Genomic DNA, 24,957 nt, shown 5'->3' with positions numbered 1-24,957 from the left:
AATCATAAAATATCTGCCATTTTTATTGGAATTCTTCTATTTCAATATATTATAAAAGTAAAATCAATCATTCAAATATTAAACAACAAATAAAGAAATAATGCTTAACAAAATAATTCTTCGCAGTCATCCCTTTATAAGCTAGTTGAGAATCTTAATTATTTATTATTATATATATAAAAAAACAATTTTTAAAAAAGATTTATCAATTTATTTTCTTATAAATTGTATGGTATCAAATTACCCGTTTTATAATATATAAAATAATTCATAAACCTTGTAAAAGTGTATAACAATGTAAAAATTTATATTGTTAGTCATGAGATAATAGATTTTAAAAGATGACATTCGTGGAAGGAATATTAATCTGGACCAGTTATTGTACAGTGTTAAATATTTTAAAGTTTAAATAAATAAAATATTCGTTTTATTTACATATTAACACGAATATTTTTATGTATAACAAATTTTTAAAAATTTATTTATATTTTCAAAGATACTTGGAATGTTCTCTCGCTCTCATAAATAACTAATGTATTTCTGATGAGATGTGAATATCGAAATTATTTCTTAAAAATTGTTTTTTTTAAATATATAAATGTCTTGATTTATTCACAAAAAATGATTCATTTAATATTTATACATAAAGGCCACATTCCTTACAAAAAATACATTTTTTTTGTCATAAAGTACAGATAAAAAAATCATCAGGAATGCTATCTACAAACTGTATATACGTATACAGATTCGAAATATTTACACGTATCAAAAATAACTTGTAAATTTAACCGTTTTCTGCTCAGCTTTATCGAATAAAAAATTGGTTTAAATGCTTCAAAATCGTACGGAAATAAAATCCCCCCCCTTTCTTTTCCTGCTTTACTTGCAATATAATAAACGTTTCGTGTGACAACGAATCTACAAAACTTGTAAGGTAGTGTATATCTTTTGAAAATTTGGAAATGGGCCAATAGCACGATATCCAACTTTTTGTTAAGAAATGTCTTAGCCGTATTGTCCTGTATGGTTTACTTCCATTGTTCTACGATATCTACATTTCAAAAATGACTTAAACATGTACGGAGTCAGGCTATGTTAATTTCTTTTATTTCCAGAGTGCATTCAATTTATTGTGATTTATTATGCCGAAAAACATATTAAAATACTTCGAATCTCTTTCATATACAGGTGTTTTTGCATAACAACACCTTAAATCATTCATACTCCCCAACCTACTTTCTAAAAAAAATCCGCCTTCTAGTTCATTCTTATAAAGACATTTCGCCTTCTTACAGAAGGGCACCACGATCGAGAGCATTTCAATAATGTTTTCCCTTCCCAATTTTAAATTTTAATCTCGTTTATAGAACGATAATAGTGGACTATATATGCATGGAAAGGCAATTTATATTCTTCTGATCGACTCCATAAAAGATACTTGTTAGAACGGGTGTTAATAAGCTGACTCAATCGAACGCCCCCGTAATTGTTTTATCATCTCCAGTTAATAATGCTGAAAGCTACCGTGTGGGAAACAAATTAAATTTGACACACTGTTTCAAAGTACAAATAATTTGTTCCTAAACTACGTAACAGGTTAATTAGCGAAGTCGTTTTAAATTCATTTTAGTAACTTATCTGGTCACTTTTTAAATAAATTAATTATTATTTAAATAAATTTACGAAGTATTATATCATTCAAATTTAAATGAATTCAACATGGCCGTTCAATGAATTTTAAATGAAATTTACTATGGTGAAAGGTTTTTATTTTATTTTTTTCTATTTTTATTTTACGATGCCGGTTGTTGAACGATTTGTTTTTTATTCGATGAAACTTGATGAAGAAGAATTTCATTATATTTTTAAATTAATTTATATACCCGAATGATAAAGGTTTGCTTTTACCTCAAAGCTTTCGATATAGGCCTGTATTAGCCTTCTCTTTAATTAAACCAAGCGAATTTTCGTAGTTAAAATTTTAATACACAATTCTTTATCGAAAAGATAACATCTTTAATTGTTTTTTTTTCTACTCAAAAAGTAATTATATTAAGAAAATAATAATAATAATAATAGTCTTCGGTAAGTTTAATTGCTCGTTCGGTACCCCGTTCTTAACGAGTACAGTATACGCTACTTTGTATGTGTTGACATACATGTAAAATACTTCAAGCGTATTTTTAAGCGTTTTGTGTAAATTTAACGCCACTTAGATGTAGATAAACGGGTTAAACGTTGTTTTTTGAATTGTGAGAAACATACAAATAATAAATAAATAAATAAAGGTGATTAACATTTATAAAAACTATCGAATGCGACTTAAGTGGGGAGAGATTTTATAATAATAAATTGCAAGTTCGGCACGGGTTTTAAAAAGTAAAGGGAGAGAGAAAGAGTTTAAAAAATATTTCGACACTGGTCGGAATCATTTATAGTCAGGAGGCGAACGGACATTAATTTCTCCGTTATCTGTAGAAGAAATGACCTTCTCTTTACCAGACATTTCTCCCTTAGAGACGAACTTCTCATATCGACCCGTTAGGATGATGTCGGACGTCTCGAACCCCATAGGACGTAGCCCTGTATCCATGAGCCTCTGTCAGCTGCATCGCGCATGCCCGTTATGTTGATTACGTTAGAAGACTGGATGAATCGTGCGCAGTTGTCGCTACTTGTAGCTGCTCGAACATGGCGGATCGCGCGCTTAGATCACACCCCGTCACTCTCCACAGACACAACTAGATATGTTCTGGGTAGTACATCAGGTGAGTTGTGCGGTGTATGATAATCGCTTCGGTTCTCGCGCCGTATAACGCGTCGTAGCGCATTCCGATGCACTTTGACCCGTCCGTTTCGACCGATTGGCCTCTCTCTCACTGACAGGCAATGTGCAGGTATGTAGCAGCTGTGGGTGACAAGAAGCGGAGTAGAGGGTGGAGGACCTGGCCGACTACACCGCAGTGAGGGCGTGGTCCGTCCCTAGGGCACGACGTCGCCGGCGATTTTCTCGCTTAAAACACCAAAAAATCGCAAAATAATTCGATTTTTTAATACATTTCGGACGGCAAGACGAGAAGAAAACGTCGGTCGCATCGGGTTAAACAATTACAATCCTCTCACAAGTAAAATTACGGAATGACAGATGGATCAGATGATTCTCCAGAACACGAAACTCGACCGTATAAATAATCGCCACTCGGTAACTTTATATCAATCCAACTGGAAATTGATGGTTGACAAATCGTCCTGTTACGATAACGTGCGTGTGTTTTTACAGTTGTAAGTTTTCGTAAAGAATTTAAGAAAAAAAGAAACCCGAACGGAGAAAAGGCATAGGTTAGTTCGACTGGGTATTATTATTATCTTTTAACTTTAGTTTTGAGGATGATTTATAGTACGATCGGTTATTAACGTGAGTGAATTACAGCGATTCGTGACGTGATATCTAGGAAACTGATATATCTTATTGTAATAATTATTATCATATATCAAGATAACTAATTAGTGAATGAAACGTTCGTTCGGTGCTTTTGAGTGGCCGAACCCCGGGTACCTCCTATTTAATCGATAGAATTGTGTCGCCGGGAGATCTTTATTCGTTACAATTTAAACTCGACAAATATTACGAAAAGATAAATATTCTGTGACGAGTTTAAGGGGCGCTGGAAGGTTGTAAAGTTTGATGATAAAAGATATGGATGGAGAAAGAGAGAGAGAGAGGATATGGTTGTTGTGTAGTGCAAGGGTTTCTTTGGGAACAGATGTGACGCCGCAGCGATAAGAATATGAAACTTCTGATAATACCGTAACTACTGATTACTTTGTACTTACAATTTACGTATAATTCGTTAAAATATTTACATATTTTAAAGCTAAATTAAATAATACGAAGCTATATAATCAAATTTATTTATTATTATTATTTTTTTCATTTTTACTTTTTTAATCCTAGTTTTAAACGGCGGGGGGAGTCGTTGCTATTGTTATTATTATTATTATTTTGTATTTTTATATTCTTTGAAATGATTTTTCAACCGAACGAAATAGTGTATTAGCGGATGAAGTGTTACAATATACGAAACATTCGTGACAAAGTATCTCGAGTCACGTCACTGCAGCGCAGTATAGAAAATAGGAGTGCTTATCGTGTGACCGCGGGTCTTAAGAGAGAAAAAAACTATTGTGGGTGGATGTGTCAGCCTCGAAAAAGTATTATTATTATTATATATTTAAATGGTTTTTCTTTTTTAATCCTAAGGGGCAAAAATTTATTTATATATCTGCTGCCGTTGTAACCAGAGAACCCTTCGCAGTTTTATTTAGTATATAATTAAAATTTGGCCGTGTTTCTTTTGTTAGGGAAACGTTGGCGTATATAAAATGAGTTACTGCTGTGTTTATAAATCCTTCTGAAAATGAATTTCTTATAAGTAGAATTGAAAGAATTTCAATAGAAAAAAGAATAGAAATTTTTTCGATATTTTTTCAATGTGATGTTTTTCATTAAAGTTAATCTTTTAAGGAAGTTGAATCAATCCTCTATGGCGGAAATAAGGAAGTTAAAAGACGTGAAAGGAATTTTTCTTATTAACCGTTTTAAAAAGGGAAATTTGTATGAACTGTGGCATGTTTTTTTACGTAACAAATAAGAATGCGGTTTATCCAGTGACCCTAACTGTGTCGAAAGCCTGTTTTACTGGTTGTTTCACTGACTCTTTAGCCACCCAGTTGTCCAAGGAAGTTTCATACATTATAATATTCAGCAGGAAATCTTAGCAGGAAAATAATTAAAAACGTAAACTAACAATAGAAACAGATGTTTTTATAGTCGAAATGCCCCTTAACGGAAGCGTTTTATAATGTCTTCTGTACATAAGCTAGCAAATAATAAGTTTGTAGTAACAATCATTCCATTCAACTCACATCTCATTGAGTTGTCAACTGCTAACGATCTGCCAACTCTGATTGTTCGGTCATCAAGAACGGTATTTTTGGGTAGGCAAAAGCAACATGGTATCACAACAGGAAGATGCAATGCTAACGTAATTAGTTAGCTTCTTTTTTTTTATTCTCGGTCAGAATGAATGTTCTAATTATTGTTAACCGGGACGTGTCACATTACGCAATGAATTGTGATCTTGAATGGAAGTCATTCGTTGACTCAAAGAAGAAAAAAAAGAAAAACTTTGCACTATGCAAACTTCACTTTCTTATAAACTATGAAGCCATTTTATATTCTAACCAGGTTCTTTTTGTAATTTGCCATCGTTCAGTTTGAGAAATAACCCTCTCCATTTACTTTACAACGTATTTTTTTCTTATTTTATTCCAGGCATGTTTTGAATATGATGAAAACTTTTATTGTTTGTGAATAATACCGCTATATACCGAATCGAATCAGTTTATTTCAAATTGAAATTTTATTGAAAGGTAAAAAAGTTATTTTTATCTATTGATACAATACGTACTTCTTTTTTTCTCTCTCTCTCTTTTGTTTAATATTTTTTTATCTCTCCGTTCGAATAATTGAGAATTTTTCAAAGGAATTTAAGAAAGAAATCATTTCGGAAAATGGTGTAGATTTATTTGATCTTTCTTCACTCCTGAAAAGAGTTTTTCGAAAAGGATCGGAATTTTTGAATAATTTCGCACCAACTTTTCTAAGACGGCATTTATTTATTTATTTACCGAGTTTTCCTTCCTTATTTTGATAAACGACTATGTAAATTTATAAAAGATTGAACTTTCTTAATCATTGGGCTTTGGACAATTTCCCTGGAACCGTAACTAATAGGTCCTGCACCCAAATGCATACCACTTTAAAAATTATGATGGGATTTTTTTTAATTATTCTTTCGTCTCTAAAAGCAAGTATATTCTTGCGAATATGCCAAGATTTATAATTTATTTTTAGAATAATTATTAGATAAATTGTCGGGATTTATTAAAAGCTATTTAATGGGGAAGAGGGAAGTAAAGACGGAATCGAGCTGCGTTGTTATTTTTCAGGTTGATCAAAAAAAGTCTGACGAAACCTAGCGAAGTAAAGATTTATATTCTTCTCAGAGAAGACAAATTTCGAAAGTAATTTTTCCTATTCGTTCCGATGAATGAATATATACGAAGGATATCGATATCTATAAATTCTAGTCGGTGCCTAAATATCGTTTGGAAATCAAATTTTTGTCCGGTTCCCAATTTTTTCTTGTACAGACAGGAGGGTTTGAATTTCTCATACGGTATTCATTTTGGTGGTCGAATTACATTTTGGCACATCGCCATATGCAATAACATTCTTAGTTTTTTTATTCCTTATTTTTTTTTCCTTCTTCTTCTTTTTTAAAGGAATGCACGGTTTGCTATTTCGTTCTGATTCCGCCTGTTCTCGAAATAGACTTTCGGTGACATGCACAGTATGTTTATATAGGCCCTATACCTATTTATGAGTACCACGCGACCGGTGTTAATACAGATTTTTGGTTTAGTACGATATCAACACCATTTCTTTCCGTATTTGCTATTCTAGGATGAAATTAACGTTTTCATTTTCTAAACACTCGAGTCTCGGTGTTGAAAACAAGGATTTAAGAAGAGGTAAACTGAGAATGACGATTTATTTATCTTACGATTTGATCGAAAATAAAGCGAATATCTATATGCATACATAACAAGTTGTTCACATTTACTCGATTTTAGTCACTTTTTCAACAGAAAAGAAAAAAGAAACTCGAGCACGAACCATAATTCTGGTTAGACCAGTCATAACTGAAAATGAGTTCTGCACAAGGAAATGTTTCTCATTCACTCATCGTTGACCCATTTTTGTCAAGACAGAGAGAGAGAGAAAAAAAAAGAAAACTACTTTTACACGTCAAAGAAAATCGGCTAGACTTGTTTTACCTTTACAAATACCATGTAATATTAAATTTAATGGTCAAAATATTCACCGGTTGTAGACTAGGGGATGGAATTTGTCTTTGTTTTGTCCGTCACTATTGGCAACCGGAGTGAAAGGCAATGGACTGATGTCCTTTATGTCTCTACGGGTCCTTTTGATTATCTCAGAAATAAATGAGCCGATTGTTATTAAAGTTTTAAGAATAAAACATTAGTTACTATTTTCGTTCTTAGTTTCTACGTAAAAAATTATATTGAAAATGTAACTATATGTATATATCAGCCTAGAGAATCGATTGTTTTATATTTTAAATATTTAAAATAATGTGAAAATAAGCATTTTATTTAAAACTATTAGGTGTGTGTGTGTGTGTGTGTGTGATATAAATTTTTCATCTTTTATTTTAAAAATAAAAGAAACGAGATTTATATACAGTTTTCGTAACGTCAGTGACCGTAGTATACAGTCGAAACTTTATTTATTGATTTTGTTTAATGTTTGACTATTTTCCGAGAAACATTTTCGAAATTAAATCTATTAAATTTCGAATTTGGCAAGGAGCCACTTAAGATTTTACATAGACTAGTCTGTTTCTTATTGGACTTACGATATGTTTACTTTAGAGATGTTTTGAGGAAAATAAATATAAAGCAAATATAGAAACGATTAAAAATTATCCTTTATTTTGTTCATTTGTGTTAAAATATTAATAATAGCCTATATATATAAATATATTAGAATTTAGTGTGGAAAATAAAAATGTAACAACACTAATAATTAAACTGTAGTGTTTTTTGAAGGAGTTTTTCTAATTGTGTCAATAAAAAACACTTAATAATTAATCGAGTCCATAGAATTATATATATGTGTATATAGTAAACTATACAGGTAAGGTAAACTAACACAGAAATTATATTTTTATAAAAAAACAAATGTTTAAAATTTAAATTTACTTTCTTACTTTTGATCGAAAGATAAATGGATATGCAAACATCCGTTCACTTTTGGTATGTTATGAACGGAAACATCCTTCCCGTTTCGCATGTACAGGTTGAGTTTAGGATTTCCCGTATTTTGGGCACTTCGCAGAAGCTTTTCTCTGGTAGGAAGCCAAAATTTAAGTAAAATGCAGACCGTTTGGATCTTCTTTTAACGCTGCGTCACTGTCTGATGATAAATAATGTCAACCGATTTCATATAACAGAATTTCTTTGGAAAACTTTCGAAACGGGATTTTTTTTTATTTTAAATTTTAACAATAAAGTAAGAAACGGTGTTGATTTCATATATTGTTTTTCTTATTCCCGATTTATTTATGTGGTGATAAGCCTCTTTATATATGACTGTGTATATATATATACGAGTCATATAAGCACGCCATGTTTTTGATTTTTATGCGCCCCTTATCATCATTTTTGATCTATAAGTTATGATAATCATTATCACTGACACGTTAAACTGTGTCTGTCGTTCTTCCATTTTTTTTTTTTTTTTTGGATAAACGATACAGGATTTAAGCCATGGCTTTTTTTTTCCTTTGTTATTTTATACAAAATTGCGATTTAGATTTCACGCCTCTTGTTTTCAAAAGATCCAGATATCTGATTGTATCACCAGTTTCTCGTATCCATAATTCAAGCAGATAGGCAATTCTTTTCTCAGTTGTTGAATAGAGAACGAGACGATATATATAATGTTTAAACATTGACAACGAAAGATGAGATAGAAGGAGCAAAATCGAGCTTACAAAAAAAGACCTTGAGGTCTGCATTTAAGACAAACAGGATAAAAAGAAAACTGCTATAAATCATAAGATTATCCTGCATGATTAAACTAGCAATTAAAACAAGGGGGGGAATCGTACACGCTGTAACACAAACATGTTTTTACAATTGAAAAATTCTTCTAAGTAACGCGAATTGTTGTGTAATCTAACAGATTGGGAATAACGTTTAAAACGTAAAACGGTTATCGAAAAGACCCGACAAATCGACTCGAATTTTGTAAAACGTGTTAATTAATAACATCAATAATTTATTACTCTAATGACATCCATCCATTAAAATATTATTATTAATAACCTTACACTTTCACCAATTAAGAATTAATTATTAATTAGATTTAGATACGTCCAGCCTATAAGTGATCGTTTTGCTTCTAGACTTATAAAAGCTTCGATAGTTATTCTAATCACTAAATTAACATAGAAAGTGATTTTATCAATTCCTTTCCATAATAAAATAATAATAATAATAATAATAATCTAACTTTGATATACAGTATATTAATTTAAAATGTGTATTACTTTCTATTTGAAACGAGTTAAAAGTCATATAAACAATTAAGTTCTGTTTGCATTATTATTATTATTATTTCTTTCTGTTTATATTTTAGCTAGTCACGTTCTTCTTTTTATAGGTATACACATACCGTATCTGTACGTATATGCATACAGTTGATAGATAATTAAAACTGAAGCGAGCGCAAACTTGTTGATTTAAGGTATACGGTCTCGACTCCACAGACTTTATTACACGCGAATGAAACAGTGATGAATAAAATAAGCTATATTTAAATATAAAAGATGCCTATGTAAAATTTAAAAACACATTTTCACTTATATACACTGGTATTTACTTGTTCTGTCCGTCGAATAACCGAAGAAACCGATACACAGAACGGATATTTTTTGGTATCGTAAAGCTTTATTCGGTATCATTTGATTATCCGTGCATCGCTTGGCACGGATAATTAGGGACGTAACTGTTTTGAAAGGGCGTTAAAGATAACCGAATAAATGTTATTTATTTATTTTATAGGCTAAAACGATTTATTAAGAACGATCGCTGACCCGAACAAATTTGATTATCGAAAGTATCAAAGCCAATAAATAGATTACTTTTTTTTTTTTTACAGTTAAGTTTGGTTTTCCAAGAAAGAAAAAAAGAAAAAAAAAACAGCAACTTTAATATAAGATTACTTCCTCTGCACTATAAAGCGAATTAAAAATAAACAAGTGCAATTTTTAGTTTTTTAAGCAATGAATATATTATAAAGTATTCATAAAAAGCAAATGAACGTACTTTAAATATTAAAAAATACATCAGGCGATAAATCCCGAACCTTTTATAATACAGCAATAACCTTGTTACTGAAATTTATCAAGGTCGTATCATAGGACGTTTAATACTACAAATTGGATTAAAATAATAATTTTATATACAATATAATTAAAATAAAATATGGACTTTCTTAAGTATGAAAAGTTCTAGTTTTAATTACGAAATTACGTATGTTTTTGTATGTTTAAGAGATGGATAAATAGTATAAAATTTGAGAAAAGTTTGTAATAGAACAGTGTTACTGTATTGATATATGTATGATAATGTGCAACGTTTGTTGACGCCACAGATCATTCGAGGCAGGTGAATATAGTGTCGATTCCGTCGATGATGGTTTTATGATATTTGTGTCTACACTATTCCCTCACGCAAACCATTACACATCACGCAACCGATTGCGACACAAACCGTCGCGCCATCTCTTCGACTTTTTAACTACCACCCCCTTATTTTATTATTTAATTTTTTTTTCTTTTTTTTTTAAAAAAATAACGTTTTTCTGAGAATATTTTATACGACATTTTCGAGAAAAATCGATTTTTAAGCGTTTAAGCACGAAAGAAAAAATGTTTAATCTACATAAAATATCGATTTTATAGTTTTATCTCGAATTTGATAATGTAAAGCTTTAATTAAAAAGAAGAAAAACTAGCGAAAATTGCAATTTACTAGAATCATACAAAAGGAAGTCCTTGTTAGCGAAGAGGCGAGAGATATTGCTATTCAAGCGTGACATCTTTTGCCTGTTATGTGCGAAGAAAATCCCAGGAAAGATCAACTGATCATTCTCCCAGAAATGAAGAAGAATCATAAAAAATAAACCAATATTGAATTTTTTTTCCTCTCTCTCTCTCTCTCTCTCTCTCTCTCTCTCTTTCTGTTTATGTTTAACGAGCATTACTTTCGGTCATTAGCATTTATCAGTTGAAATAACTTCAATATATATATAATAGAACATACAACTCGAAAAATATATTACAAAATTCAAGTTCAAGTATGCAACTTAGCATTAAAATCACCCGATTTAATACCTCACTCAAACTGGTGTCAATATGTCAGTAAAACACGCGAAAAGCCAATATTATCCGTCAGCCCGAAGCGAAATTAAATAAATGTATCTGAATAACAAATACATGTAAATTAATTTATAAAAGGAATATACGAGCCATACGAGGAAATTTATAAGGAAAGAGCAATTAATATAATTATTTCGGTTGATTATTTAAAATAAAGGTCTCGTTGCAATAAGCCTATATATATATTTTTTTTTTTGTTAATCTATATTTCATTCTTCGTTTATATAAATTAGAACTTTGACCGAACTTAGCTAGAAGCCATTGTGAACATCTATCCAGTGAATTTGAATGTGCAGATTTACAGATTACCTACAACAAATATTTGAACTGTCGATATATAACTAATAATCCTGATAGACGTATCCAATAACGAAACTAGCATTCGTTCGTACGACAACTGTTAACGTTGACAATTTCTTTATAACAGTTCGTTGTAGAGAATTTGATTTAAAAAATAAATAAAAAAAAATAATCAGTAGTTGCACTCGGGAATGCCAAACGTAAACTGATATTATAGAGAAATTGATATTAACGTAAGAATAGAGAACACAATGCTTTTATTAGAAAAGTTAAAGCATTATTTTTGAAGCATTATACGCGTAATTTTAAGATCCTGCTGCTTTTTTTTTGTGTCAAAGTTTATTTTTCCTGTTATGTTTTTTCCGACTTAACGGCATTTCTTTGTCACTTCGGCAATAATGCTCAAAGATGTCATTGATACAATTTAAATGACAGACACAGAGTCTTTAAGGAAAGAATCTAACGCTTCGAGGTTAGTTTAGGGTCGCGTACTGTCATTTATTGTTCAGTAGACGACTTTTATTTGTGTCAAAAGTAATTTTTTTTAGTAACAGGTAACCGCCGCGTACGTAGCATTATCCGTCGAAGACGTTGTTCTCTTTATCTAGTTTAAATTTCGTCAATAAAAAAAAAAAATCTATTTTTGAAATTTACGAACGGAATATTATATTTAATCTGTTTATTTATAAGTAATAGATTTTAATATCGTTTTACTTATTACTTATTTAAGAGGAAATTTCAGTTTTTTTTATTTATTTATTATTTTGAAACTTTTAAAATAAGAAAGTTAATATTGAATATGAAGAACTTTAGAGCATTATATAGAAAATAAATCCCTAAAAAAGGCATTCAAACCGAAATGAATTCAACTTAAAGTATATTTATTTAGTCAAGTTTATTTTCTCATCGATAGTATTTTCTTTACTTAATAGTTCCCCGATCCCTCATCCACTGTACTGTGTATACGGTAGCACAGAGTTGTATTGAAGACGACTAACGAAATAGTCAATTTCCTTACAACAAATTCAGATAAAAGAAACTGTTTTGGTGGAAGATCAATAATTCACAACTATTCCCACGACTCGAATTACATCCAGTATTTTATTCGTTTCTGGTTGCCAGTTTCGCTACTTCGATTCGTCCACGTCTAAATCGGATCCTGTCATATTAATTAAAGTGATATATTTTTATGAAATCCTTTTAGCTTTATCCTTATGGGAAGCTTGCCACTGTAAAATATTTAAGATGGCTTACATCCAAATTTCTTTTTTTTTTTATTTATTTATTTCTTCTTTTATCCTCTTTAGTGTTTTACATTTGTATAGAAGTCATTGAATGAGAACCGAATGCTTGTGTTAACATCTGCAAGGAACTTTCTGGATTGTGTGTTAAATGTTAGTAGAATGTAAACGACTAATTATGGTGGATTAGTATGGCTAGTGCGTTAAATCTGCAGGAACGAAACCAGATGATTCTTTTTTTTTTATTATTTTTTAACTATAAGACACTTTTATGTAAACGTAAAAAGCTCGCTCGGTGAACCGAGAAAAGTCTGCAAAATTTGAATAAAAATAAGATAAATGGTGCCATAACTTAAAGTGTAAACTTTTATTTATTTTCCTGTTTTTTTAATTTATTAAATTAATTTTAATTCGCTCCGGTTTTGGTTTTGAATATGGATTTATTCAAAATAAAGAAAGTTTGTTGTTTCGAATAAGAACGTTAAAATTAATATTTCAATTAGCCATTTAAGTAATGATATTTTACATAATGATTGAATATTTAAATCGTTATAATATATATATATATATCGTTTTAAAAAAATAATTGCATCATACATAAAACGAAAATATATTAAACAAATATGAATGTTTTATGTAGAACATTTAATATTATATAAAAAAGGTTGTTTTATTATTATTATGGTTATTATTATTATTATTTTAAATTTACTAAGCAAACATTATATAAGCATTTAGAATGACTATTTATTAATATAAATACTGTAATTGTTCAATAATAATTATAATATTAACATAACTAATAGTGATTCTTATCTCGTCTTATTTTAGTCTGGTGAACTTTATAATTTCTTACGAAAGGAAGGAAGATTATTTAAAGAAAGGAGAATTGAATCACTAAAGCAAAATTTGGCTAGTCAAGCACAAATCGGTTCTTCCTTCCTTAAATCCACTGATGTTGAATCACTAGTTTCGAAAGAAATAAAACATTACAAGGAAAAAATTATCGAAAAATAATAAACTATTTGTTTATCGAGTTTTATGTGTAAGATAAAACTTGAAAATTACTAAAACAGGACGAGAAAATTCTGTAAAATATATATATATATAATATAAAAGAAAACTATTTATCCTTTTCTAGATCATAAGTTTTTGACCTAATAAAATTTTGTAAAGTATTCAAAATATTTTAAAATTTATCATCAGTTCCTGTTTGTCCGAACCTGTTTTAGCCTATATATGGAATAAGATGATTCATCATAATGGAATTAAAACTAATGTTTCCTCATTGCATTTTATTTTATAATTATAATTAAATAAATACCTTAAGACGTAAACCATAATCAATTCTATGGTAATAGAAAGCGATTTAATTTACAGAATAAGGCAATATGATTATTTTCCTTAATTTATTTGTTTTAACCATAGTATTAATATCTATATTTTTAAAAAAATCCTTTAACAAACTGAAATACCTCGAGTGAAGTAAATAAAACAAAGAGAATTAATTAACTCGGAATTAAATAAAGATTAATGACATTGAGGGATTAAAGGTTACGAGGAATAATTCAAATTTCAGCAATATCCCAAAAGAATAGTAAGAAAGCCGGGGAATAATTGATCGGCGTTTATAATGAAGTTAACCCAATTGTAAAGAATACAGTAATTAAAAGAGTGGTTCATTGTTTAGCGAGTTAGATAAGTTGATAGATTAAGATTACTGATCGGAGGAGGAGGATGAGGAGGAGGAGGAGTCATTAAGATGAATATTTACTCTTCGATAAGTTCACGATTTCATTCATTGATAGATTTTAAGTAGAATGAATTGTATTGTCTACAAAATATAGAAATATTTGACAAAATTGTATGTAATATATTCAATCTAAAATGATTAAAATAATCTATTCGATTGAATTCTAAAATTGATTTGATCTTGAAGTGTTAAGATGCTGTATCTTTTTATCCATTCATAAATTATGTATCAGAGTTGAATGTTTTTAAAGTATTTGACAGTTTCAACTGCTTTATTGTTAGGCGATAGAGAAAGGGAAGGCCGAAATAACTAGCTGCTTCTTCTTTTTTTTTTCATATTATATATATATATATATATATATATATATATATATTCTTTGAAACATGTTGCAGATCCAGTTAAGAGCGATATGGAAGAAGGACAATTTCTGTTTATTTTATGAAGGTGGAAATGACATTTTGAATTTTGAAGTTAATTTGTAAGCCGGACGTCTAAAACGTTACTTTTATTTATTTTTTTTATTACCAAACTGGAGTTTGATGGCGTTATTCAGAATTTTGCTGTAGGCTAGTAATAGTGAACTTTCTGTCTGTCACGTTAAAATGAGTTTAGATGTAAGACATACATAGCGAAATATGATTGGTTCATTTTAAATATATTCTTCAAAATATTTTATTTGAAAGTAAAAAAAAAAAAATGAATATAAAAAAGATGAAGTGTTGTTACATGGTGAGACAAATTTAACAAAAGAATTAATAATTTGAAAATATTTATTTGTTTATGATTGATGATGTGTAAATAATTAGCATTCTTGATCAGTTTGTTCTGTTTATAAAGTTTAAATAAGTATAGAAGGTTTTATTTGCAGAATTTCTATAAGAAAAGAGAGAAATACATACAGTATGCCTGTTCAGACAAAAAAAAAAAATCTGCACTTTTCTGCAAAGAATTGATTGGGATTCTTATATATGTATACATATATTATAAAGTGTAAGCTTGTATCATTCTTATATCTTATGTCTTGATAGTGTAGAATAGGCCTAAGAAAATTTCGGTTATTTAAATATTATAGAAAATAGCGAAAATCTTAAAAAAAAGAATCTTGACATTTTAGAAAGTCGATCGACTCCACCCAGTCTCTCCGGCAGCGTAAAAGAAAACGACTGTTTCATTGGTTGTTATCTTCAATTTACAACCGAAGATTATGTACTGTCGAAATCAAATTTACTCTTCTCGTATTTAATCGTTAATATATTCTTTGGTCGTAAAATAAACACACATTGCTTTTATATGGCTACTCATCAAATTTGAGAGAGATATCTGAGTGCAGATCAGATTAAAAAAATTCCAAAAAAAAGTGAGTTTTAGATTTGTTATTTCTTTCCTTAGAAGGTTTTGTACTTTTCTGTCAGAGAAATAATTTCATCGATAATTATTGCTATAATTTCTGAATAAATCAATATAACTTATTATGACTTATAGATTGCGCAAGTTTCGTTAATAATTTCAATATTATGAAACACATATTACGCCAAAACTATTAATAACGCTAATAATACACAAGCCAAAATTAATCTATTATTATGTCATTCATTATTATATACTATTATATTATTCAGTAACACTGTAATATTGTGACGTATTCTATAATGTTAAAAATATTAATAGAACCATTGTCAGTGAGGAATCTATAATTATGAATATTTTAAACATTAACGATTAAGGTTAATGTTACCTTAGGTAGTCAAGATGGCGGCTTGTCTCTGATTCCAGCAAAGAAACAGTGAGGACGCACGTTCTAACCTAACCTAACCTAACCTATTCTAATAATTTGGTTGCTAATAATTATGGTAATTTATTAGAATAGGTTAGGTTAGGTCAGAACGTGCGTCCCACTGTTTTCCTTGCTGGAATTAGAGACGAGTCGCCATCTTGGCTACCTAAGGTAACATTAACCAAGATGAATTATGTTTTTCTGAAAATAATTAGAAAATCTGTTATTGTTGATGAAAATTTATAAAATTTTCTACTTAATCTATAAAGAAATCAATAAATCAGTTCCACAGACAATTCAAATCCTTTCTCATTTTGTTCTATGTGATTGATGCCCGAACATAATGATGATGGTAAGAGATTACAATATTATAGCAAAGAGACAATTTTTTGTAAAACGATGATACAATGTATCATCGTTCCACAAAAAATGCCTGGATACATGTAGAGCATATGGTTTCCCACGACAGATTTTCCAATGTTGCTGCATTGCTGCTGCAGATTCCTCACACTCATATATAATCGAAACTGGTGTCTCACATAGCCCTGCAGATCCTGGAGACCGAGCAGACCGAGGAAGTGCAGAAGAGCGGAGACATTTCTGGGAAACTACGTGGTTGAACATTATCTTGCTGTTTGCAGATCTGCAGAAGACAACGTATGAAAGTACAGTTTCCTGAACGTACTGCAGTATCGTAATGTACCTCGTACCGCTATTAGATATGACCTACTGTCATATGGCTCCCCATACCAACATGCCAATATTGGATGCAGTATGCCAATTAACAGTAGAGTCAGAACTGAAGCGCTCATTAGTGGTTCTCCAGTGATCACCCACTGGCTTTCCAATGGTCGATCGTTCAAAAAACAGAACATAAAGACGATACACTGCTAATCCGCAGCAGTCTATGGTTCTTTGTCACGTTACCGCTGCAAACGAATCTGATAACGATATTAAGAGGCTAATGGCATGACGCAAAGCGGTCGTCGTCATGTAAATTTGCTTGTTCTAGTCGTTTGTCAATGGTACAAAACTGAATGGAAGAGACAGGGTTCTGTAGCTAGACCTATACTTGTCTCTGGTGGATAAAGGTGTTGCAATTGTTCATGTTTGTCTTATAATCAGACAAGGCAGGCTCTAGCTAATCTAGAGTCTGCCTGCTATGTATGTGTCTTCGTGTCCGCTGCCGCAAACACTATCTCACAGTCAGGTAAGATTGGTCCGGATGGCCGGCAGTTGACAAAATGGCCATTCTATTTTCCTCAGATTGATGATGTAGCCTTTTTCAAATTCCATCAGCTGTGCTTAATGTTTTTGATTGCGTCGTACAAGCATGCCTGACATTCGAAGACCTCCAAACAACAGGTACACCGAAAATTACGAACACAGTAAGCTTCTGTCCTTTTATATGACATTGGGATATCAGTTTTAAGGCATCCTAGTGGCATTACCTCGAGTAGAATCGGACTACAACTGTTATCATTTACATACCTATCTGAAACATTGCTATAAGTCGAGTTACTGTATGTAGTAATCGGAAAATACCATCTGAGTACGTAACTTTTTTTGTTAATGAATGTATAACGGTTTAAATTCTTTCATTTTTAAAATAATAATTTAACTTTTGATCTGATATAACATAATTTCTACAATATTTACATACTTTTGTGATGCATGTAATCATTACTCTGTAATAATAAGATCTACATTCTGTGTTATTTTAAATATATGTGATTCTAGAATGTACTTTTAAAATAGACCGTATATATTTATGTAAAATTATTTATTTATTTGAAGACTCCATACATAAAATTAATTTTTAGAAGGAGGATTACATTAATTACTTTAGTCAATAAATTATATTTACACCAAATGGACTGCTGATAATAAATTAAAAATATCGATTGTTGTCTAATATTTCTAGGTACCATGAATGGTACTTAGCCTTAAGAACCCTGTCATCTTCTTCTCTCAAGTAAAGATAATGTCAAACTCTTGTAAAATTGTATTTGTATAATATTTCAAAACATCTGGGGATGAATCTATTAAGGAGAGTGAGATACCTATTCCATTAAATAGACCCTCCAGTTTAGTGAACCAACAATCTTTCAGTGATCTGATCGATGAAAACTTCTTCAAGGTAAAATAAGCCTCGCATTCCAAGAATGATGGGTGAAAGGTTATGTTTCTCAGAAAATTTAAGGTTAATTTAACCAAATTTTTCCGGGAAAACTCGGCCCAATTCAGATCTAATTGCATACGATGAGATCGACCTCTCAAAGCCAAAAAGACGACGAAGAACATCAGTTCTATAGAGTCGATGTCTTCAAAACAAAAAGACCCCCAAAAGGCAGACCATAAGACCAACTCGAAGTAAATAGAGAGACAGAACAAAGCCATATGACTGTTCTTAACCCGTATCAAGACATCTATTACAACATTTATTTTAGAAAATGCTTTGCCTTTAACGTACGAAATGTAATTTTGGAACGAGTCAGTAGCTGAGAAACGAATCCCCAAATATATAACTTCATTAACAACACTGATTCCTCTTCCATTTAAGAAAAACTTATCCGCCTTTCTCAGCCTTCCACCATGCCTAAAAATTATTATTTTCGACTTGAATAAATTAATACGCAAACCCAAGGTAGAAGAATAATTATATAACCTGTCCAATTTCCTTTGTAGATAAATCGGGGTAGCGGATAACACTACTGTATTGTCGGAAAAGTGGAGTAAATGGCCTTCGTGATCACTCAGAGAAATGGAATCTTCACTTAAATCATCAAAAAACTTGTACCATGTCATTAAAGTAGCAAATAAACAATATCGGACTTAAGGAATCATCCTGTGGTAAACCCTTTTCTAATGAAAAAGCATCAGTAAACCCAACATTAGTGAAAATAAACATTGAATAATATCAGTAAACTTTTCAGAGATCCCAAGCATTTTTAATTTGGATAACAAAATCTTCAAAACAACACTATCAAAGGCTTTTAGGTAGTCTACAAAGGCTGCAAGTAAACGTTGTCTTTTCTTTGCAAGTTGTCTACAAATAATGGAGTAGAGAATCAGAATATTGCTCAAAGTACTCTTCCGAGTTTGGAAAGCGAATTGCACCGGTTGAATCAAATTCTGCTCTCTTAGCCAAACACCAAATCTATTAGCCAAAATAGTTTACATTTATTTTGTCTAATAGATAACTACGAACTACAGGTAACAGCAATATTGGTCGAAAGTTAGCGGGCTCCTCTATTAGACCTTTTTTATGGATAACTTTTATCTTTACTTCCAACCACGATTTCGGAATTTTAGCAGTGTCATAAACCCGATTAAATAACTTGGCCGAGTAAGGAACCAAAGTATCCCTAGAGTAAACAATTAAAGAAGTTAAAACATTGTCCACCCCGGGAGCTGAGCGAATTCGCATCTTTTGAATTGCTGTATTCACCTCTGAATTAGAGATAGAAAGGTCTAAGATAGGATCAACAACAAGAGAAGCCATCACTACCGATGGCTTCTCTTGTCGATCCTATAGGTTAGGTTAGCATGTATTAATTTCTTCATATTTATTTGAAATTCTTTATTAGTTGTAAATTAAAATATAATAAAAGAATATTGTTTTCAGATATTTGACTTCATAACAGTAGTTAGTTATTTTTAATATTTACTACATTATAATTAAACCGAGTCATGCGTTAAAGTGTAAAATAAACAAATATAATTTAATGCTTAAAATGGTGCTACTAACTTAAATTGTGTAAGAAGTGAAATAAATATTGATATTTACGTCGAAAAGATTAAATCGACGAGTAATAAAGTGTATGAATTTAATTAAATAAAGGACAGAAATTTGTTTTTTTCCCCTTTTTCAATAAGTTATCATAGTAATAATAATAATAATAATAACAGTCATTATTACTATTATTATAAATGATCATATCCTAACTTTAGAGAGGTTTTTTTTAAAGCGTTTACATTAACTTGTTTTTAGAAGCGTACTTTTTTGTACAGTATGTCGAAATATTTGGCACATCAAAATTCTTTAGCTGCAATCGATTTCTAGTCTAGTGTGAACTGGGTCTTGCAAATTCTTATTCTCGGGAAGGATTTAGTTGAATTTAATAGTTATAAAATTACGTTTTTAATCAGTTTTGTTTTCTATTGTTGTATCTATTAGATACAAGACTAATCTTGTGTGTTACATATACAATATATAGTTATCTGTACGCGTTTTATTTTTATTACATAGCATTTACTAAAGATATTTATAAATTTTATGGAAAATATTACGTTAGTGTATACGTATGTACACTTTTTGACGTAACTGAAATGGTACTGTATAAATAACTTTCTACGTAGAGCAATTTTTTAAAAAAAAGTCTTTGTCATATATTTATCACCACATCTAAATAACTTTATGCCTAATTTAATTTTCTAGTAGCAAGAGCTGGCCGAATTCCACCATTTAAAATAATACCACATACATTTTATCCTTATAAAATTCCGTACTTTAATGCCCGAAAAAGATGTCGAAATTTTCGCTTACCATAGAAAAATTATTATTTTTTAAATTGTACACACACACACATATATATATATAGATTTAAATTTATAAATTTTCTTATAGTAAATGTACTTTCCTTTTTTATATTTCGCAGGTCTTTAAAACATTGTATTACAGTAGAAAACGAAATGAAATTCTTAATAAAATTCAAACTGTTTATTTAATTTTTTTTTCGAAAGACCAAACACTGCTTTATAAATAAATAAATAAAAATCTTCGGTTTAATTTTTAAAATCTCTTTTTATAAATTTATTTATATTTATTTTGTGTATAATGTATTCAGCCGTAGGTTAGACAAATAGCTGTTAAATAAAAGTAAAAAGATCAGTCATTTTATATATACATACGTCGAAATTTTTAAGCTAGAAACGACGATAAAAGTTTATTTACCGTTAAATTATATAAAAAAATAATAATAATTTATTTACTATAAAATTTTAAAAATATACAAAATTAATTTGTGTATTTGCATGTGTTTGTTAGTAGCAAATACCACAGAGATTTATATCACCTCAATAAACTGAGTAAAAGAAGGGAAATATAATTTAAAATTAAGAATTTAATCCCGAAGGGCTTCTTCTTCTTTTTTTAATGTTTTCGGGGAACAAAAATGTTCTAATTTATTTTATTCTGGATTTACAGGAATGTTACTTGTTTGTCAATCATTTTTGTATTATTCATTCATGCTTTTTTTTGAAAAATAACGGAAAGAAATTTAAATCAAATAGAAAGATTATTGGTACTGTTACATTTAAATTTATTCAAATTTCTTAATAGAAAGAGAAATAAAGGGGAAAAAAACAATAATAATAGAAGCTGTGTATATCCAAGGACCAATTTTTTCCTTGTATGAAATTTTCTTCTTAAATTCATTTTTATATTCTTCTTGCATGAAATTGTTTGAGGTAATCAAGATTAAAATTTTACATATTTTATATGCAAGATTGTTCCTGTTTATATGGGTTTCATTTTTTTCAATCGTCTTACATCAATACTAAAAGTAGTATTGTTTTTATTTTCTTTTTAATATACTGTAAAGTTATTCTTTAAAATAAATCATTTTCGTTTCTATTAATTAGAATTATACTCGGTTTTCAAAATATTGATCAACTCGAGATTTACCTAAAGCTTTCTTTATTTGATACTTTTGAAGTTAATTAATATTTTAATTAATTTTCCTTGAATTAACTCGCACAGGAGTTAATATCCGATTTAATTTTCTTAAATGCGGTGTCTCTTTTCTTAGAAATTATCTCATCTAACGAAAGATTTGACGCGATAATACCGTATAAAGCAATTAAACAGTTTAAACTCTCATTCAATAACCTACAGTCGAGCATCTTTGACAAAAAAAGTGTATCAATCTTCGATTTAACAATGGCCTACAATACATAAATAACTTACCTCTTAACTTTTTAACACGAGAATTTTTCTCTTTCAATCAGATATAAAAGTTTAACGTTTAAATTCAAATTATGAATTTGGCAAAAAGTTTTTTTTTTTTTTAAAGAAAAAGAAAAAAAAAACCCCTAGTCATTTGTCGCCACCGAGATTCGTCGTTAACGAAGTTATGATTGGGCACTTTTATCAGAAGTTTTGCGTAAATTTCAAATCTGAAACGATATCAGTCCCAAGTTAGTAATAAAAATGACACTTAGGACAGCTAAATAAAGATTAACTTCATGTTAGCAATCTTCTTGTCATTTGAGTAGATAGAAACTCGATAAACTCCTCCCAGTTGCCAATCAAATGGAACGATTTTAAAATCAAAACAAAAATGTTTATCAAAAAATTTAGGACCCTTAATGTAATGTACAGTACCTTCTTCATTCGGATAGAAATGCACGAGGACATGTGCGAAAAACCTTATTAAAATTTTATACACATCGTACAATACAAATATATTTCAAATGGCAAGAAAAAGAAATAAATTTAAGTGCACGTATACAGTTATATTTCACTTAACTTACGATTCGAAAAGTTTTCGTCAAAGAGTATATAAATTTTCCTTTAGATGACATAATAATAAATCAAAATATTGCGAAACTTTTCAATAAAATGTATGCTAATAAAACATGGAAACGAGAACGTTAAAGTTTCTTTTCGTGTAGAATGAAAATAATATTGAAAACATACGATTAAATCTAACGCCCTTTAAAATCTGCCCATTCTAAAAATAGTTTGGAGAATTTATTTTTAACATCTTTAACGATGTTTTTCATTTATACCAAAGCTGACAGATAATCTGATAGGAAAAATACGTGGATAATTATCTTATTATACTGTACAATACATACATTAAATTGTCTTTTTTTTTCTTACTATTAATATTATTAATAAATTCGTTATGTAAGTTGCATTTAAATCGGTGTTTATTTTTGAATTTGAGATTTTTGTCGTGGGTTTCCTCAAAGGGGGTAAAAAAAAATAGTTTCGCATTAATTATAAATGACAAATTTAATTACCGGTTGTGTTATCTCTTCTTTTATTTTTGGCATATTTAACTACCGATACTAATAAAAGAAGCCTTTGTTTCATATAATAAAATCAGTGGGTTAATTTTACAGTAATTAGATGCTAAATAAAAGTAATGTGCCCATAAAATTATTTTCATTGATAATGAATTAATATAATTATGTTTATTCACTCCTGTTTTTCTTTTTTGTCATTCACGAACGGTGAGGATAAACACGTGATTTAATACACTACAAGTGTATATAATTACATAGTACATTTACTTTGTAATTTATAATTGTTATTAAATATAGCCTATATTGAATAATTAAAGTATGATATGAATATTGTAATAAATAAATAGGACAAATATGTACTCGTAGTTTCGTTTTAAGCAGAATTAATTTTTAAAAGTCGACAGAAATAATTATTTCCTCATTGACAATAAAACTAAATGTAACGTTTTTAACGGCGGATTGTGCGCTTTAACGTACAATAATATAACAGTGTAATCATTTCTTTTTTCGAATTGAATTCGATTATTTTGTAATACATTGAAGTTATTATAAGAAATGGCTTTTATTTTTAAACCCAGAGATACGAGCTGGATTCTAATCTATACCATACGCGTTACATGAGAATATCAGGCCAGTTAGCCTGTACTAACAAGGCCCACCGGCGACACTTCCTGGAAATGTTGACTGATAGTTTATCACGATTTCCTGATCTATCCCTTGTGTGTAATAGTTTCACAGATAGAATTAAATATAAATCTTTTTATTCATGAAACTAAATCAATACGTTTACACGTTATTCCGATTTAATTATATTCTGTAATTTTCAATAATCTTAATTACTGTTATTAATAATTATTATTACATTTACTGAGATGGCCTATAAAACTGTGCATAATTTAATTAGGCAAATATATACATAATTTATTTTAGTTATATATATATATATAGGCTCAAATATGCAGGATTTAAGATTACTATTGGCTCTTCTTCGTTTTTTATTATAATATATTCTAGATTACGTTTTGTATAACGTTTAATTCCATTAATAAGCACTTGTACGATTGTATTCTCTCTCTCTCCACTCCCTATAGCTACAAAGAAACAATTTTTCTTCGGAAAGAAAAACTCTACTTCTAAGGTACATTTGTAAGAAATATATATATATTTTTATTCTGTATCTGTTTTCCATTTTTTACAGAGTATCTAATGTTTCCAACCAAATGATTTTCGACATTCAATCATTTATAACGATATGCACTTACTGGAAAAGTTTTTCGATTTTATCAATGACACGAATAACACCATAGATCGATATTTTGTGGTGATCTTGGAATATAATATTGGTTATCGAAAAGTTGGAAAATTTTGATTATATTTTTTAACTTACTCGATTGAAATGGCACAACCGATTACCGATTATTTATATTTTAGCATATTGACAGCTTCCAATTTAAAGGACCACTTAAAGATATTGCAGAACTGGAAAAAAAAAGAGTGAAAGCAGAAGTAACAATTTTTTCTTTTTTACTTTCTTCTTCTTCAATAACAGAATAGGGTTAATGTTACCTATGGTTCCAAGATGGCGGCTCGTCTGATTCCAGCAAGGAAACAGTAGGGATTCTAATAATTTTGTTGGTAATAATTATGGTAATTTATTAGAATAGGTTAGGTTAGAACGTGCGTCTCCACTGTTTCCTTGCTGGAATCAGACGAGCCGCCATCTTGGAACCATAGGTAACGTTAACCCAGAAT

At 29.8% G+C, this 24,957-nt stretch overlaps 1 protein-coding gene across 5 annotated transcripts in view; it reads left to right on the top strand.

Annotated features, from left to right (window-relative positions):
- Positions 1 to 2,627: 2,627 nt before the first annotated feature.
- LOC136968563 (muscleblind-like protein 1) overlaps positions 2,628 to 24,957 on the top strand; it is a 194,829-nt gene continuing 172,499 nt past the window's right edge. For all 5 annotated transcript variants that reach the window (XM_067262575.1, XM_067262589.1, XM_067262581.1 and 2 more), the window contains exon 1: positions 2,628 to 2,768. The gene's annotated coding sequence lies outside the window, so the exon portion shown is untranslated. The remainder of the gene's footprint in view (positions 2,769 to 24,957) is intronic.

Source organism: Centruroides vittatus, unplaced genomic scaffold, assembly GCF_030686945.1.
Source record: "Centruroides vittatus isolate TY-2023 unplaced genomic scaffold, ASM3068694v2 contig_1033, whole genome shotgun sequence".
Classification (NCBI taxonomy): Eukaryota; Metazoa; Arthropoda; class Arachnida; order Scorpiones; family Buthidae; genus Centruroides; species Centruroides vittatus.
Note: the sequence above shows the minus strand (reverse complement) of the source record. Positions and strands in the feature narration are given on the sequence as shown.